Below are 18913 nucleotides of genomic sequence, written 5' to 3' on the forward strand. Positions count from 1 at the left end.
GAGAGCTGCATGTCTTAATTTAAGTTTCTCCAAGATCCTGAGACAAAAGCTTGGACGCAGATGGTTTATTTGCAAGGTGCTTCTAGAATGCACAGGTGTAGATATGGAAAAAGCAAGACAGAAAAGATTAAAAAAAAAAAAGTCAATAAATACTCTCCTCTTGAAGGTCTTCTGAATAGACTATCTCAGAATTATCCCGCCAGATGACGGCCTCTCATTCCTCATGTATTAAGGTTTGCTCTGGGGGTGTTCATTGTCCCACCCACACACTGTCACGTCTGCATTGAGCTTGAGTGTGGTAAAGAGCTCCTGTGGCCTGCAGAGAGACCTCAAGCAGAGAAGGTGAAAGATATAAGTACCTTATCTGTGTAGCTGGGAACTCCGGTGGGCTGAAGAATCAACAACTGGGCCTCAACAACATCTACCGAGGCAGAATTAAAATGCAAAGGGTTTACCTTCCCCAGATCATCACAGCTGGTAAGAAGCAGAATTAACAATGGAACATGAGTCCCTTGGGCTCTAAGTTAGTAGCAGCCCAGAGAAACTATAGCTTGCAATAAAATCTAATTTTAACATGTGACACTCTCATTAAAAAACTATGCTGTGACTCATTCCCTAAGATAGAAATCGAGATATCACTTTTATTAAGCAAGAGGATATGGAGGGAAACTGCAATGGAAGAGAACTAAAATTGTATGAGATGATTAAAATAATCACTAGAAATATTAACAAGTAGAATTGACAGTGTGGAAAATTGAATTAGCTAAGCAGAAGCTAAACTCAAGACATAAATCAAGAGCACAAATAAATAATAAACAGAGAAATGAAAGGCATGTTAGAAAATTTGACACTGAGCATGGAGTGTCAATATGCAAATAGCAGAATCTCCTACAGATGATATAGCTAAGTGGATGATCAATACTGGAGCAATGGAAAGAAATGATTAAATATTCTAATATAATAACCATGCTCATAATAGAGACATATATCATCAACTCACTAACAGCTAAATTACTCAAGACCTATCTGAGGTATTTTTGAAGCACGAAAGAGCTGTAGGGTTGAAAAACAAAATTTATCAGGAAATAATAACACTACTTATGGACTATTAATAGAGTTATAAAATGCTTTTTTGTGTAACACACTACTATGCACATAAAAATACATGCCTGTGCTACAGATGTTATAGTTGTTTAACTGGTAAATTAGAAATTTGTAGAATCTCAGATATTTAACTTTCCTTATAATCAAAGCCATTATGAAACCATTCCCCCCGTGTGTGTATCTCTTGCTTTCGTCCTTTTCAAAGTTTTATATCTGAGAACAATGCTTGTTGAGTTTAAGAGATAAGTTAATCGAAGGTCATTCTCAGTCAGCATACTTCCTAGCCCTCCATAACTCATAGACAGCACTATCCGCCACTCAAAGTGTCTCGCACTTCTCCAACGATACAATGCACACACGTGTATGTTTGCATTTTAAAAGTATCTTTTAAATTGGGATATAATTTAGGTGCAGTCAAATTCATCTTTCATTGTATAGTCATGTAACCACCAGAACAATTCCTTCAGCCTGAAAAAGTTCCTCATGCCCCCTTTCCCCACCTGATGCCCACAGCAACCACAAATCTGTTTTCAGTCCCTTGGCCTTGAAATTTCCAGACTTTTCTGTAGTTTTTGAACCTGGTTTCTATTCTTTAATAAGATGCATTTGAAGTTTGTTTTGTTGCCTGTGTCTGTAATTGACTCATTTTACTGCTGAGTGGTATTACATTTTATATGTGTACTACAGCTTGTTTATCCACTCATCTATCGAAGGTCATTTGGACTGTTTGTAGTTTGGAGGGAATTATGAGTGAGTACAGTATAAAGATTTTGCAAGTGTATGCTTTCATTTCACTTGTATATGTGCATGCTAAGTAGCTTCAGCCATGTCTGACTCTGTGTAACCCTATGGACTGTAGCTCCCCAGGCTCTCTGTTCAAGGGGATTCTCCAGGCAAGAATACTGGAGTGGGTTGCCATACCCTCCTCCAGGGGATCTTCCTAACCCCAGGGATCGAACCCGAGTCTCTTATATCGCCTTCATTGGCAGTAAGGTTCTTTACCACTAGCGCCACCTGGTTAGAATGGAAATTTCTGAGTTGTAAGGTAAGCCTATCATTTAATTTTGTAAGAAAATATTCAACTATACACAGCTGATAAAAGTATGTGTATCCCCACAGTGCATCGTATATTGTACTGTTACTATGTATAACCTGTATTATTATACCTATGACTGCTGCTGCTGCTAAGTCGCGTCAGTCGTGTCCGACTCTGCAACCCCATAGACGGCAGCCCACCAGGCTCCCCCATCCCTGGGATTCTCCAGGCAAGAACAGTGGAGTGGGTTGCCATTTCCTTCTCCAATGCATGAAAGTGAAAAGTGAAAGTGAAGTCGCTCAGTTGTGTCTGACTCTTAGCGACCCCATGGACTGCAGCCTACCAGGCTCCTCCATCCATGGGATTCTCCAGGCAAGAGTACTGGAGTGGGGTGCCATTGCCTTCTTCGATACCTATGACAAGTATCTCTTAATATGCCTGTATCTCCCACTAGACTGTGAGGTCTCTGAAGGCAGATGCTTCATTCTTTTGGTTCACCTTGCCTCAGCCTTTAGTATAATTTCCACCATGCTATGAGTTCTTAGAACGTTGAAAGATCATTTGAGGAAAAGTATTGAAAGGCTGGTCCTCCATTCCAAGAGCCTAAAGTGACACAGCAGAATTCCATGTGGAAGAGAGACAGCCTAGCCCCTTGCTCTTGGGATAATCCACTTGTTTCCTTCTTGCAGCATTCACTTGCCAGGCACATCCATGACCAAGAGGAGAGATGCATGGACCAATAATAGGCAGTATTGTTAATGCAAGTTCCTGTGCCCAATGCACAGTGAAGCCAAACAAACTGGAACGTCAGAAGTCTGGAGAAGAGAAAGGTTTATCGCAAGGCCATGCAAGGAGACAAGTGGCTCATGCCCTAAAAAGCCCTGAATGCCCCAAAGGTTTTCAACAAAGCACTTTTAAAAGCCTAGTGAGAGATCAAGGTCCCAGGGCCGGTGATTCCCTCGTGTACAGTTCTCTGATTGACTGATGGTGAGGTGGCAGGGCATGATCACAGGGGTTAACTTTGCTAGTCCTTAGGCTCCAGGAAGCCTGGGGCTGTGTGCTCATGATCCTCAAGTAGTTAACATCTTCCACTTCGGGGAGAGGGGGAGGTTTTTTACCTATGTAAAACAACTGAGGAAGTGTGCAAATACTATAATCTAGGTATTTCAGAGAGAAGCTAAAGCAGAGGATATGGTGGAAGGCCCCATACAATCCTGCTCAGTTTCAGTAAGACACAGCAATTAAGAGCATAGAGCTCAGGGCTTTCCTGGTGCCTCAGTGGTAAAGAATCCACCTGCCAGTGCAGGAGACACGCGTTTGATCCCTGGGCTGGGAGGATTCCACGTGCCGAGAGCTTGTGTGCCACAACTATTGAACCCCTGTTCTGGAGCCCGGAAACTACAAGTACTGAAGCCCAAGTGCCCTACAGCCAGTGCTCTGCAATGAGAGAAGCCACTGCAATGGGAAGCCCTCTCACGGCAACTGGAGAGCAGACCCTTGCCTGCCTCAGCTAGAGAAAAGCCTGCACATCTATGAAAGCTAAATAAATAAATAGCCTAGGCTCTGAAGTCAGGCTGCCTTAGCATTTGGATCTTGGTCATCAGCTGAAAGAGTTTCTGCAACTAAACACGACAAAGCTCTTCCCTTATTGGTATAATAGTATCAACTGCAGAGGGATTGTTGTGAAGATTCAATGTGAAATTTGATGTCAAGTACTTAGTACATAGTAGATGTTTCATTAAGGGCTTCCCTGGTGGCTCAGATGGTAAAGAATGTGCCACCCGCACTGCAGGACACCTGGATTTGATCCCTGGGTTGGGAAGATTCCCCTGGAGGAGGGCATGACAACCCACTACAGTATTCTTACCTAGAGAATCCCCATGGGCAGAGGAGCCTGGTGGGCTCCAGTCCATGGGGTCACAAAGAGTCAGACACTACTGAGCGACTAAGCACAGCTCAGCACAGATGCTTCATTAATACTTTTCACTAGGAGCACTCCTATATTTATTAGTCCAGAGCATCTCCCCAAGATGTCTGGTGCCAGAACACGAATTCCCCGAGTATGATTCTTTCCCTCCACAACAGTGATCTTTTCCAGAAACCTGCATTGCACTCTTCAAAACTTACAGCCATGAAGTCCACTTGAGTTTGCAGAAAGTGTGATTGTTTGATTTCCTGTGTCCTTTTGTCTGGACTAAGGAATGATCAGATAGTTGGTAAAACATTATTTGTGGGTTTGTCTTGGAGGGTGTTTCTGAAAGAGATTAGCATTTGAATTGGTAAACTGAGTGAAAAAGAGTTCCTTACCAACACGGACAGGCACCATCCAATCCCATGAGGGCTTGAATAGAATAAAAGGGTAGAGGAAGGGCAAGTTTACACTCTGCTTGACCTGGGAAATCCATCTTCTGCTGCCCTTGAGCATTGATACTACAGGTTCTGGGGCCTTCAGACTTCAACTGGAACTTAGATTATGGGCTTCCCTGGTTCTCAGGCTTTCAGGTTTTGACTAGAACCTACATCAATACTCCTGGGTCCCTGACATGCAGACAGAAGATGGCTGAAGTTCTGTCTCTCATATACATAAGTTGTTGTGTAGTTGCTCAGTCATGTCCAACCCTTTGCAGCCTCATGAACTGCAGCGCTAGGCTTGTCCTCATTTAGAACATGACGGAGAGTGATAATATGTAACCCCTACGGCTGGTTCATGGTATGTGCTCCAGAGCTTTTAGCTACTTATTCAGTCAAGTTTATCCTGAAACGTGGACAGTTTGCTGCCCCGTTGGCATTTCCTTCAGTATATGGGGCTGCCCTGCCTCTGTTCTCTTTCCTTTTCCCAAGCTGGATAGAGCTGGTTTCCTTTTCAGATACACACTCTGCAGAGGGACTTGGGAAAGAAACAAAGACTGAAGAACAAATCAGTCAGTTTTCCCTCTTTTTAGAACCAGTTCTGTCAAAAGGTTGCACCTGGGGAGGAGTTGACATCCTTTGGCTAAAGTAGGGGCTCTCCTGCCCATTTGTGTGTGCTCAGTCGGAGCTGACTCTTTGTGACTGTAGCCTGCTGGGCTCCTCTGTCCATTGGATTTTCCTGGCAGGAATACTGGAGCAGGTTGCCATTTCCTCCTCCAGGGGATCATCCCAACCCAGGGATCAAACCAGCGTCTCCTGCAGTGGCAGGCAGATTCTTTACCACTGAGCCACCTCGTTCTGACTGTAGGCATCTATCAATCTCACCCTCCAACCTTGCAGGTTTGGGATGTTAATCTCTCTCTCTGGTCTGACACCCTGTGTCAGTGCTTCCTTGACCCACCCTATTCCCCATCCCAGTTCCTTGTTCATCTAAAGATGAACTGTGAGGCTGGCCCAGGGCAGAACCGACAGGTAGTCTGGGACATCGAGAAGTGTCCTGCAGTAGAGTCGCTGAGCGAGGTCCTGTGCCCGGTAGGACAGATAAAGCCCTTTGTTCCTGCAAATGGGTCTTTCCTGGCAGTGATGGAGCTGGCCTGCGGTGCAGCCCTGCTCGTCCTCTGCAGCTGAAGCCATCATCCTAAAGTGGTTCTATTGATCTGCTGACTCTCTGTCTCCTGCCCGCTCTCCTCCCCTCCCCCACCAGCACCCCATGGTTGAGCTCCCAAATACTCTGTAAGAGCCAGCCTCCCACATGTAAGGCATTCTCTTTGGGGGAGGCAGGGGATAATGATTCTGAAGTTAAAGTAGACAGCGGTTCTTGTCTCTTGGGAAGGTGGATGTCCCCTTAGGAAAATCATTTTTAGACTGGCAAAGCCTGTGTTTCTGTTAAACATTATTTTCTCCTGGATTTTAGTTTCTTGTGATTACAAGCTTGGGTATGATCTAGGAGACATGGATGATATGAAAGTTTGATTTTGAAGCTGGCATGTTGACCAGCTATGGGGCATTTTGCAGTATTGTGCTACTGGGACCTCATTTTATTAATATATGATTGCCAATTATATTAATATTGATACAGTTTATAGGTAATCAAAATAGTTAAAAATGATTCAGGGATTTTGCAGAAGGTATGGTTATAAATTCCTTAAATGTATGTATTCTTATTTTATTCTTACCAGTCTTGCGAGATGACTATTATTATGCCCATTTTCAGGGGAGGAAAAAGAAATGACTTACATAATTCATAAATCTAGCCAAACTGTAGGCAGGGTACAAGCTAGGCCATCTGACATAGCAACTTCTTTTTTTCCATATGAAAAGCTGCATATATGATGATATTTGAGATTTGTGGCCTTCATCTGATTAAAGTATGCTGTATTATAGGCATATTTGATATGGCTTATGAGACACTAGAAACTTTTATTTTTCAAGTGGTGAGTAGCACAAGAGTTCATCACCTGAGTGCTGGCCCAGCACAAGGAGTTTTAACTTAAAAGCCCTCATTTAGTTCCCGTAGGGCTCTTACAGTTGTGCTAAATATTTTGAAAGAATTTGCCACTGCTGTCCTTCAATGAACACATAACATGCAGATGGTGATTTAAAGTCTACATACCCAATGTCTACAGTTAAAGTCCGTTGAGAATCTTCCCCCACCCCCAACCCTGGGGATATAAAAAATCACAGCATAGACATGGAAGCTGGTTGGTTCTTATCCCCGGATGTGCCAGGTATACAGTGTCAGGGCAGGTCACAAGGAACAATATGGAATTAAGAGGACCAGAGGGCAGGATGCTGTCATGACCTTTAATTAAACTTAGGATCATCTTATGTGCCTGTGCAGAAGGGACATTTAGAAGAGATGTATGGGCCTTCCATGGACCTAGAATGAATTACTGCCTTGTTAGGATAAGAGTGAAAGGAGGTTTCTGAAGGAACCAGATTCTGATTATTAGTGAAGGCGGGAGAATGGCGCATCCGTGAGACAATCCCTGTACATAATTATTATTTATTACTATTGAACAATACTATCTGCTGTGCACCAATCCGGTTCACTGCCATATATAACATTGACATGCTCTTGGCCCTGCCAGATCAATACCTTCTACTTCAGACTATAGAGATGACTTTTGTCCTTTATCTGCCCCCACTCCCTATTTTCACAATGGGAGATGTTTAAAGTGAGATGTAATTTTCAATTTTTTTAAGAGTTGCTCTTATAGATGTCTTTTGCTTTAGAGCAATATTTGGCTGTGCTTTTTTTTGTGGTTGTTGTTTGTTTGTTTTGGTTGAATCACAGTATACAATCAGCACTGTGCTTTTATTAGAAAAAATAACAGCAGGTTTAGTATAATATGTTTGCAAAGGGAAGATAAGTGAAGAATGAAAAAGTAGAGGACTGAGAATCAAGGTGTTTTGGATCCAATTTTAAACCTGTTTCTAGTGCAAAGAAGATAGGGCTCTTGTCATAGTTTGCTCCTGTGAGAGTTGGGGCTCAGCATTTAGCGATCTATGAGCCCTGGTTTCTACATCTGTACAAAGGGCTAAGTCAGAAGTGCCAAATATGCGATGTGCACACTATCACTCATGATTGCTATGTCTGTAGCAGACATTGCTAATCAATAACCTTCTCTTTCTGATAAAGCCAAAGTACAGTCTCAGCACACCCATAATAAATGAGGGTGATGCACTGATCGGAGTTAAAACCTAAAATGCTTGAATTATATGCTCACTCAGGTTTCTCCCAGTGTAGGCAACTCAAGAGCCTGAAACAGTGGCCAGCTTCCTGTAGATTTATGTCAGAAGGCTTTCATGTATTAAACTTATCCTTGACATAACTCTCTCAACTCACTTCAAAGAGGGAAGGCATGAGAAAAATCCCACAAGAAAGAAGACTATGAATATAATACAAAAATGTGTTTGTTAAATGATTGCATTGTTTACTCTCTAGCAGACTTGAAGCAAAACTACACTTGTTCTGGGTCTGCTCGATTTCAGTCTCCTTTCCTCCTTGTCTTGAGCAACACTCACTTCCTCTTTCTCCTGTAATTTTTTGAATTGATTCTTAATAAAAATTCATAATTGTGGCACCAGGCCATGTTCTTGTCACTTTTGAGGGCTGATTTTCTGTAGACATTGTATAAATCATCTCCATTATTTATTGCTTCACAAGAAAAGAACTTAGATATGTGTAGCCACTTAAATGCAAAGTGAAAAAAAAAAAATATGCTCTCTGTAGGTGATGCCAAACATTAATTCTGCTGTATTGTTCTGGAAGTGTATACCGAATAGCTGTCTCCAATGAATGTTTGTTTTACCATGTGTTTAGTTCTTTTTGTTACTGTGAAAAAAATCAGTCTATTAAGTTCATGTGAATACATAATTATTCTATGATGCTATTTGGAAAGAATATGCATTTTAAGTGACACTGATCTATTATTTCTAATATGATCATAGGTACGACTGGTGGAAAGTTGTATCGGTTAGCCCTTGAAATTAAGAGTATCTTTATTTCAAATTATGGCTCTTTAGTTCCCTAGAAAGAGAAATATTGGTATTGTCATCCAAGGCTAATTTTTCAGTAAAGATTGGGTAGAAGTGCTTTCATAACTGAAAGTATGAAGTTATCACTTTATAAAATACCTGCACCGTGCTCCTCAAGATGCAAGTTGCTCTTACAGTTAAGATTCCTTTAAATCAGTTTAATCTGGGCTGAACATGTCACATAAAAGTCCTATTGTTTTTATGTGACATGAGAGGGAGGGTGGGGGTCTCTGAAGTTCTCGAGAAGGAGGGCGGGAGGGGCTTCTGAATGAGAAATTTTTATTTTAAATGGAAACTTGAGTGAATGGAAGAATGAATGAACCCCTTGCTTGTGAAATGAGAGACAAAGTGATATAACATAACATATCCAAGCATTGTGCTAATTCATTCTTGTGTGGGTCACTGTCACTTGTGATCCATTGTAGTAAGAGAAAGAAAGCATTTCTTTTCTTGTTGCTGCATCTCTGGCCATGTCCTCCTTACAAACTCTAAGTTTTGAGGAGCCAAGAATTTGGTTCTGGGGACCACAATTTATGAATAAGGAAGGTGACTACTAGTTACAGGTCAGGACACTGAGACCCTTATTTTTTTTTTTTTCACATTCTGGCTCTCAGGTAATAAGCCAAGTCACAGCAGATCTACTGATCTTCCATCTTTTGTCTTTAGCTCTTACCCTGTCTCAGTGCTTCCACAAATGATAACAATCTTAGGGGTTGATTGGCTAAGGTAAGTCTTAGATTTAGGGCAGAGGTGAAGACAGCCTTATTTTAACCCTCCATACAGCCAGCGAGCTTTGTATTTTGTGTGTCTACGAAAGAAGAGTGGCGCTTGCACATTTGCCTGGATATTAATAAAGCAGAACCTCTCGCTTTTATTGGTGGGGTCTGGCTCCAGCCAGTAGGTGTTACTCCTAGGGACTATTCTGCCGTCCTAACTTCGGTGAGAAGAACCCACCTACCATGGGGGAAATGGAGCCATGAAACGCCCGGACCGGAGCACAGACTTCTAAGGGATGCCCTCTGACTTTCGAATCCCATTCTCATGTCTCCAGCAACATCTCTCTAAATTTGAGAACATTTATGATACTCCCAGAATTTCTTACCCTTATTTCCTGAAACACGTTGACAGGTTTTTGAGTAAAGGATTGAAAAGCCACAAAACTCTCTTTCAGTTCTGTCAATATATGCTGTATTTGGCAGATCAAAACTGAATACTGTAGTGTAAATTTTGGACTTATGTCTTTGAGCAGCTTTTGCTCATTTCAGCAAAATATGTACTATCTTTGTGCAGGTTTTTACAAATGTGAACGTAAGCTATAGCATATCCAAAATGTCTTTTATTTTCTTTACTTAAAATAATTGCTTTGGGAATAAACACTTAAGTTCTCAAAAATATATCTTTTGTTGTATTTTTTTAATTAATTAATTTATTTGGCTGGGTCAGTCTTAGTTGAGGCATATGAAATCTTAGTTGCATCATATGGGGCCTTTCGTTGTGGCCCGCAGACTCTTTAGCTGTAATGTGCTGGCTCAGTTGCTCCATGGTATATGGAATCTTAGTTCCCTGACCAAGGATCAAATCCACATCCCTTGCATTGCAAGGCAGATTCTTAACCACTGGACCACCAGGGAAGTCCCTCTTTTTCTGCCTTTAATACTTGAATTTTAAACCCCTCCCACCATTCATGTGGGGAAGTGAATAAGTTATTCATCATACTTGATTAGGCTTCCTCATCCCCAGACACATTTCCCAAATCTCTTGGGAGTTTAATAACATTGATGCCAAGTTACACACCTTGACATGGGAAATTGACCAGAAGGAGACCTTCACCTAATGTGAGTTTGCATAGACTTTTCTCTGTTAATCATCATTAATTAAAAATACTAAGGACAAGAATTGGGGAGTAAAGAAGAAAACTCATCATGTAAGAAAAAGAATAGATTGAAGGCAATTGGCACGCTAAGCTTTTGCCATCAAGTCCTGGTGAAACTGAGGGATTTGAAATCAGCAATGGCTGAATCTAGATCATGCTTCTCTCTCCCCCATCAGGTTGGCATGACTTGCAAGAACCCCAGTGAGCAATCACCAGCCTGTGTGGTTAAGATGGTGGCCTTTGATCACCTGTGACCGAAGAGAAGAGGGCTAAGAGGCAATGCGGACTCCAACCAATGGGGAGATCTGCCTTTTTCAATTGTGGCTCTTAACTAAAAATTAAAATGTATAATTTCCCATGAGTCTGAAGAACGGTTGCATTTTATCAGCCACTGCATAGAATACTTTCTCCATGAGAATTTAGAGTCCAGAGTTTCCAACAGAGCTTTTCATAGAATCAACACTGATCCCTCCACCCTCTTTTCAAGTGTAGCTTTGTCTCCAGTGGGACCTTGAGCTCTTCATGCTGGTGAAACCGAGAGAAGCTCTGAGTGCCCTGTGACTCATTCTCCAAGGCTGAGGGCTTTATCGGACTCCATTCAGTAGGTTTTTTTTTGATAACAGGGGTTTGAAATATCCTTGTGACAGGAAATTCTCACTGTTATATTTGTGCTTTCCTGTTGGACCCAGTAGATTTTGTTTTCATTTATTATTTAATTTACAGACAGGAAAATCATTTGGGTCTGGAGACCTCTTGATAACACAGTTAATGCAATTGCCAGGACATCCCGGTGTGCGCTAAGCCCTCGGACTCTGAATGGCTGTCCTTTCAGAGTTCCAGGTGTTGGTTTCAAGGGTGACCATGTGACATCCCATAATCACACTTATGAAAGGGCTAATTAAAAATACAGATGTCTTCAACTCACAATAGCCAGACAGCTGAAATACTTATTAGTATTTTTTTTAATGTTAAATCTCTATATACTCACTTCTTTCCAAAAGAAAAACTAATAATAGATAACAAAGCCCAGACAGAAGGGCCCTGAATCCTTTTCCTCCCAATAAATGACATGGTTTTGTTTTTTTAAATAGAGAAATCACCTAGTACTTCTACAAATTGATCTTTTACAAACATGCCTTTTTAGATTACTCTGTTTTCCCTTTCAGGAAGGCTCAGACACACAGTATTGTTTATCTAGGGCAAGAAGATTTTAAAGGTCTGCAGCCTGACTCCTCCAACACAGAGCTGATGGCCATACAAAACAGCATCTGAGTCTGAGAACAGAGAACCATTAAGGACCCTTGAGCCTTAAGAGGCGGATCTCTCGTACTGTAAACATCAAGTAGTCTCTAACTTCTGGGAGGCAGAATAAACAGAAACATTATCATGTTAAAAAATGTCTTAGTGATGTGTTGTGTGGACTTAAGAACTGGGTCCTGATGAAGGAAAAATCCTTTACAGAAATGTTGGGTTTGCATATGTGAACCAATGCAAATGCATTCCCCCTGCTCTGGCAGGTAAATACTTTGGACCTGAATGTATAGTTAAAATAACCATCAAGAATACCAAATTTATGTTCTGCCAAAATAATGACCCATTAAATTACAAAGATGTCTTAAAAATGCTGATGTGACCTTTTGTTAACTTTCTTTCTTCCTCCCTTCATTTTTTTTATCTTCTTTTTTTTTCTTTCTTTCTCTTTCTTTCTTTCTTGTATGTCTTCCTATATAAAAAACTGCTATTTTGAAGGGCTTGCTAGGTTAAAGGCACTGTGCTAGACACTTAGTTGGGTGCATGGAGATGAATAAAACTTGCCCTGGAGGAAGCCATAGGCTATCAAGAATTATATTCCACAGGCAGTTTGGAGAATAGGTTGGGGAGAGTAAAACTATAGAAATCAAAGGTTGGAGAAATAACACAGATTGTTGTATAATCTTTTTGTGCAGCTCCAGGGAAGTTGGTGACACATATCAGGGCAGGGAAGTTGTACATGTTTTAATCATCTCACCTCCTCGGGATGAGAGTGAAGATGAGGTACAGCTGGAGAAAGGTGGCATTAACCCCTCTCCTCATGTAGGATTCCCCTTTCTGGCTTTGCATCTCTGTATTCAGCTCTCAGGAAATTTTCATGTGCTTTTGCTGTCTACTTTCCTCTCTTTCATTTAATGCACTTCAGAAACTTTTTTATTTTTATTTTTTTTTGAGCATCCACTAAGGTACTCTAATGGGTAAGACAGATTTGACACTCGCCCTCATACTGCTTATAAACCCTAAGACATCAAGGAGTCCTGCTCTAGAGTTCTAATGCCAACAGCAACTCTTGGGATTGGGATAAGTAAGATAATTTTCTTAAAAAAAATTATTTATTTATTTGGGTGTGTTGGGTCTTTGTTGAAGCACATGGAAATCTCCGTTGTGTCATATGGAATCTTTTATTGCTGTGCATGGACCTTCTCGATGTAGCGCTTGGGCTCAACAAGTGCAGCGTGAGGGTTTAGCTGCTCTGCAGAATGTGAGATTCCAGCTCCCCAACCAGGGACTGAACCCGTGTTCCCTGCATTACAAGGTGGATTCTTAATCACTAAGCCACCAGGGAAGTCAGAAGAATTTCTAATTATGATGCTACTTCCCAGTCTATATTATCTTTGTGATTTTTTTTTATGCTTTCATTTTTCAAAAGTTAAAATATCACTAGCCTTTCTAATAGAATCCACTGTTGTGAAATGACTCCCTATTAACTCATTTTGCTTTTTGGTCATTTTCACTACTTGTATCCACCATGAACTGATGCATGAATACTGTTTCTAGTTATTAAATCAGGTTTTCTCACAACATTCAATAACTGCAGCTAAACAATAATTTCCGGCTCAATATTCATCTACAAATCTGAGTGTTTTCCCTATGTCCCTAAACGTCTGTATGGTATTTTGGAAGTGACTAGATCCATGCTGTCAAATATGGTGGCCACATGTAGCTACTGAGCACTTGAAATGTGCCCAGTCCAAACTCAGACATGCTGTACCAGATTTAAAAAACTTAATATAAAATAAAATGCAAAATATTGCATTCATATATTTATATTGATTACATGTTGGAGTGACAATATTGGTTGGCAATACTTTGTCTCTGACACACTTCAAATTGCTGCAGAATTACACCATTCAGGTCACAGCCCCTTCTGTATCCAATCACAACAGCATTGTGGAGTGGAACACAAAATTAGGACCCCATATAGATACCCACTGCCCTTTCCCTAAAGACTTATCTTCTTTACTGGAAACTCACCTCCCACCCTGGAACCTGATCCCCTGCTCCAGAAATCCATCTGCATCTCTGTCTCTGTCTCTGTCTCTCTCACCCTATTACAGGCTCCCACCCCAATCTTTTCCCTCACATGCGTCATGTTCAATCTTGAAGAAATAAAAAGTTGGATGTATAAACACACATTCACGCAAGCAACAGGAATGCATTTTGGACCCATTTTTCCTCTCTCACATCCTGAATCCTCAGTCTTTCTGTAGCACATCTGATATGTGCCACTTTATATGAATCTGAATTTTCTCTCTACCTTTTTCTTGAGCCAGTTATCGCCTAGCTTCACAGTCTCTCCACCCACTCTGTCCAGGTGGCACTTGTGGAAAGCCCATATTTTCTCTTCTCTGACCTCATTCTCTCTGTTAGTAGGAAGACAGAAACTCAGAGATGGTTCCATTGGCTGTAGACCACCCGCCCAATCCATCCTACTCAAGTGTCTTTTTTAAAATTCTCTATACCAGAGTCATTCATAACAGGCAGGAAGGGGAAAAAAAAATTTATATGTTTTTCATTAACATATACTGTTAACTACGCCAGTAAATTATGGATAATTTAATTTAGACTTAATGGCAACATTTTTCCTCACTAATGAAATGGTTATTTGTTATTAGGAAAATATTTATTGAAGTGGAATTGTGTGATCTCTCACATCACTATTAAACCTTGTTAAACCTTTTTTTAAATTTCAATTTGGATTTAATTAAGATTCATTAAGCATTTTATTAAATCTAAATTAAATTCTAATGGAAACAAGGTTTGCCCAGGAAAGACAGTTGTGCCATTCTTCCCTCTCAGTTCTTTTAAAGTGACACGGGAAGACTTAGAATCAAGCCAGCTCCATCATTATTGCAGAACAGAAAGAATGAAGGAATGCAGGTTAGTCCCAGATTGATCATTGTTCAAATTGCAGAACTGCTGCTGACTCACCATGAGACCTTGGATAAGTCATCTTATTTCTGTGATGCTCAGCTTATCCTGTATAAGATGAGGATGGTAACAGTGGAGTGGTTTCAGAGATGGAAGGGCAAGGATTAAATAGCAACAAATATTTATATCTCCTTTTCCTGTTTCAGCTATCTATAACTCCTTAGAAAGTGGAATTAAATAAATACGTTCTTTGAATAAGAAAGATAAGTTACTATCCCCAGGACACCGCCCCACCCTTTGTGGTATGCCCACGGCCTGCCTATATTTTTGTAAGTTGTCCTTATCTCAAACTCATTTTATGTTGCACGATTTGAGTGTGTTCTCTGCTTTCTTCCAGGATCCCAACTGATAGACACGCACGGGGAGCACTCAGACTGAAGGTTCCTATCCAGTGTGTAGACAGAGAGCTAGGAAAGCAGGAGCATGGATTATTCTAGTGGCCAGTCAAGGTGTGTCCTACTGCATTACTAGCTGACCTGAGATATAATAAAAACGCTGAAAATATCAGCAACTGTGATTTGCTCCTTTGGATGCCTTTCCATTCCCCAAAGCAGGCCAGATTCTGCAAGTTCCTTATACCTTTTCATTGGAAAAGACCCTGAAGCTGGGAAAGATTAAAGGCAAAAAAAGAAGGGGGTGGCAGAGAATGAGGTGGTTAGATGGCGTCACTGACCCAATGGACATAAATCTGAGCAAACTCTGAGAGATAGTGAAGGACAAGGGAGCCTGGCGTGCTGCAGTTCATGGGGTTGCAAAGAGTTGGGCATGACTTCAAGACTGAACAACAACAAGAACCTTCTTTTGTCTTCAATCCAGAAACGGAGGGGATCAAGTGGCCCAGATGGAAAGCAGAAATTCAGACAGAGGATTGTGGAAGAGGAAACTTAAAATAACTGAACAACTTAAAAAAAAAAAGAAAACACGTGAGGGTTTATTGGAAACAACTGCCTTAAGAGAGAGAGAGAAAGAGAAAGACACTCCGGCATAAGAATAAAGAAGATGAGGGGACACAAAAGCAAGCCAGATGGGAATCACAGAAAGTAAAACAAAGAAGAAGAAAGAAAGGGTACAATTGTGCAGAAAGTGGACCAACAGAATGCAAGTCCAGGGTACCCTAGCCTCTGTCCTTCTTTTACCCAGAAATGGGGCCATTGCATATGTATGTACCTGAGCGTGTTTTGGTACATAAAGAAAAAAATAATAGCAGTAGGGTGGGATATGACAAAATGCTGTGAATCTCTGCTTGCCATGTGAACTGGTAGGAAAATCAGGCCCTCACTCATTGAAGTGGGATCCAGACTCTGAAGACAGTAGCCTTGCCCAGCTTGATGTCCCATCTCACACTCAGTCCCAGGACCAGTCTAGGAGAATGTACCAGGAGGCCAAAGCAACAGTTTCACTTCTCACAGTTACTAGCCATGAGACTGGAAAAGTTGTCCCACTTGTTTGTCTCAATTTCTTGACATGAAAAATGGCAGACAACTCATAGGATTAAAAAATAATAATGTAAAAGAACCATTGTGTTGTCTTTCTGACTTATTCACTCTGTATGACAGTCTCTAGATCCATCCATGTCTCTGCGAATAATCAAATTTTGCTCCTTTTTATGGCTGAGTAATGGTGGCTCAGCTGTGAAGAATGTGATGCAGGAGACCATCTGCAATGTAGGAGACTAGGGTTCAGTCTCTGGGTTGGGAAGATCCCTTGGAGAAGGAAAGAGCAACCCACTCCGGTATTCTTGCCTGGAAAATCCCATGGACAGAAGAGTTTGGATGGCTACAGTCCATGGGATTTGCAAGTCTGATCTGCAAAACAGTTGAACACAACTTAGCAGCTAAACAGCAACAATATTCCCTTGCCTATATGTACCACCTCTTCCTTATCCATCCAGTGTTAATGAACATTTAGGTTGCTTCCATGTCCTGGCTATTGTAGGGATTGATGTATATATGCTATTAATACTATGTATAAAATAGATAACTAATGAGAACATACTGTATAGCAGAGGGAACTCTAATCAATGCACTGTGGTGACCTAAATGGGAAGGAAATCCAAAAAAGAGGATGTGTGTATATATATGTGTATATATATATATATGTATATATATGTATATACATATACATACATATACATATATATATATATATATATATATATATATATATCTGATTCACTTTGCCATATACCAGAAACTAACACAACATTGTAAAACAACTATACTCCAATAAAAATCAAGTAACTTTGTGCTGTTGTCTTGTATACAATTAAGACTTTAAAAAAGTTTCCCTCTTTTCATCACTTCCTTTGCCTTGCTTTTACTTCCTTCTTTCCTGCTGTTTTTCTCCTTGGGTCTGGTGTTAAAACTCCATCTAGGCAATGGCACCCCACTCCAGTACTCTTGCCTGGAAAATCCCATGGGCGGAGGAGCCTGGTAGGCTGCAGTCCATGGGGTCCCTAAGAGTCGGACACGACTGAGCGACTTCACTTTCACTTTCATGCATTGGAGAAGGAAATGGCAACCCACTCCAGTGTTCTTGCCTGGAGAATCCCAGGGACGGGGGAGCCTGGTGGGCTGCCGTCTATGGGGTCGCACAGAGTCAGACACGACTGACGCGACTTAGCAGACATTTAGTACAATTGCTGTTGTTGTTACCACTATTTTTTAGTCACCATGATTGCTGCTGGTTGATGTTATGCAGGTTTCTCCTTTCTTTTCTTCATAAAACTCCTACCCTGATCTCTAAGGATGCCCACCCCACTCTCAAGGAGCTCTTTTGGGGAATATCCCCCCATCAAAAACCTGGCCCTGTGTACTCTGCTTGCATCTCACGTGGGCAGGGGTGATCAAGGCTCCAGTCATTATCCCACTGATTACTCTCTTAGTTCTTGCTAGGAGGGGCTCCTAATGAGAGCAACTTGGCTGCCTCCAGCCTTTTCCACTTCTCCTGGAGTCCCAAGAGAGGCTTTTGGGTTTTAATAAACTGTTTGGTCCTATTTTTAAACCACATCCATTAGAGTTGGAGCAAGCAGCAGGAAAAAAAAAATCAAAGGTAATATCCCCAAAAGATAAGGTTTAATTTAGTTTTGTTTGTTGATGGTGGGTGTTCTGCTAATCAGCCTGTACATATCTAGAGCTCAGGTTGAATTTCATTGACAATCTGACTACAGAGAGCAAAGACCATCTTTTGACGGCAGCCCAGTCTGAGAGGACATCTCCCCCTTTAGCTGACTGGATCAGGCAATGGACTTGGAGGCACAAAAAGGGCCCCCTTCAGCCAAGCTGGACACGCTATTTCTTTTTCTAGCCCAGCTGAAGTCTCTCATCTCTCCACTCTGATGATAAACCCTATTACGGCTCAAGCTTTCATCTCTCTGGGTGGTATCAGGATTTGGGGGACATGTGGCCTCGGTCCTTGTGTTTGGTGGCATGTAGCTGTGAGACTCTGCTGATGTAAACAGGTTTTATAAAATAGACAATGATGACAATAAAGATAAAAACATAAAAACAAGTTGTATAGGGCATCTATTCTGTTGGCACTAAGGAGTCTGGAGAGATGATGTCTAATTCTCCTATTAACCATGGTAGTTAGAGACTGTTATCTCATTTCTTAGATAAAGAAAGAGGCCCAGCAAGGCTGAACATCCTACCCAAAATCAAACAACCAACAGCTAGTGAGAGACAGAACTAAGAGCTTCTTTATGTTTCATGTTTGTCTCTGTCTAATGAAATATTTTCTGGTGGTATGTTTCTTCTTCCCACATGTTAAGTACCTGTCAAGTTCCCAAGAGAGGGAAGAGGAGAGAAAAAGACACAAGCAACCCGTGGGGGGTGTGTGGAATATTCACTAGTCTTGCAGGGACTGTCCACTCCAATGGAAATGAAAGGCAAACCTACAGGAGATAAGGCTCAGATAAGACCGTCTGCTGTCCTAACTCCCGGCCACCTGATTTGCAGGGCGGAGGTTTGACCTCAAGTCCATATGCTTTATCCATCTCCACTACATTGCTAAAGATACCCTGGAACCTTCCTCTTACAGAGCTTTTCAGTCCTTTCTATATATTGCTTGGTGAGGAGCATGATAGGAGTGTCGACTAGAGAGATGGGGATTCCTGACTTCCTTTTACTCTTTCCACTATTTCTGCACTCAATAGTTAGGTGTACTAAATTGACAGCTGTCAACACTGTTTGGGTCATTTTCTTATTTAA

General features: G+C 41.3%; 1 pseudogene; it reads left to right on the forward strand.

The window, feature by feature from the left end:
• Window positions 1-5485: 5485 nt before the first annotated feature.
• Window positions 5486-18913, forward strand: part of LOC132346838 (craniofacial development protein 2-like) — a 115353-nt pseudogene continuing 101925 nt past the window's right edge.

This window comes from Bos taurus, chromosome 13 (genome assembly GCF_002263795.3).
Source record: "Bos taurus isolate L1 Dominette 01449 registration number 42190680 breed Hereford chromosome 13, ARS-UCD2.0, whole genome shotgun sequence".
Lineage (NCBI taxonomy): Eukaryota > Metazoa > Chordata > Mammalia > Artiodactyla > Bovidae > Bos > Bos taurus.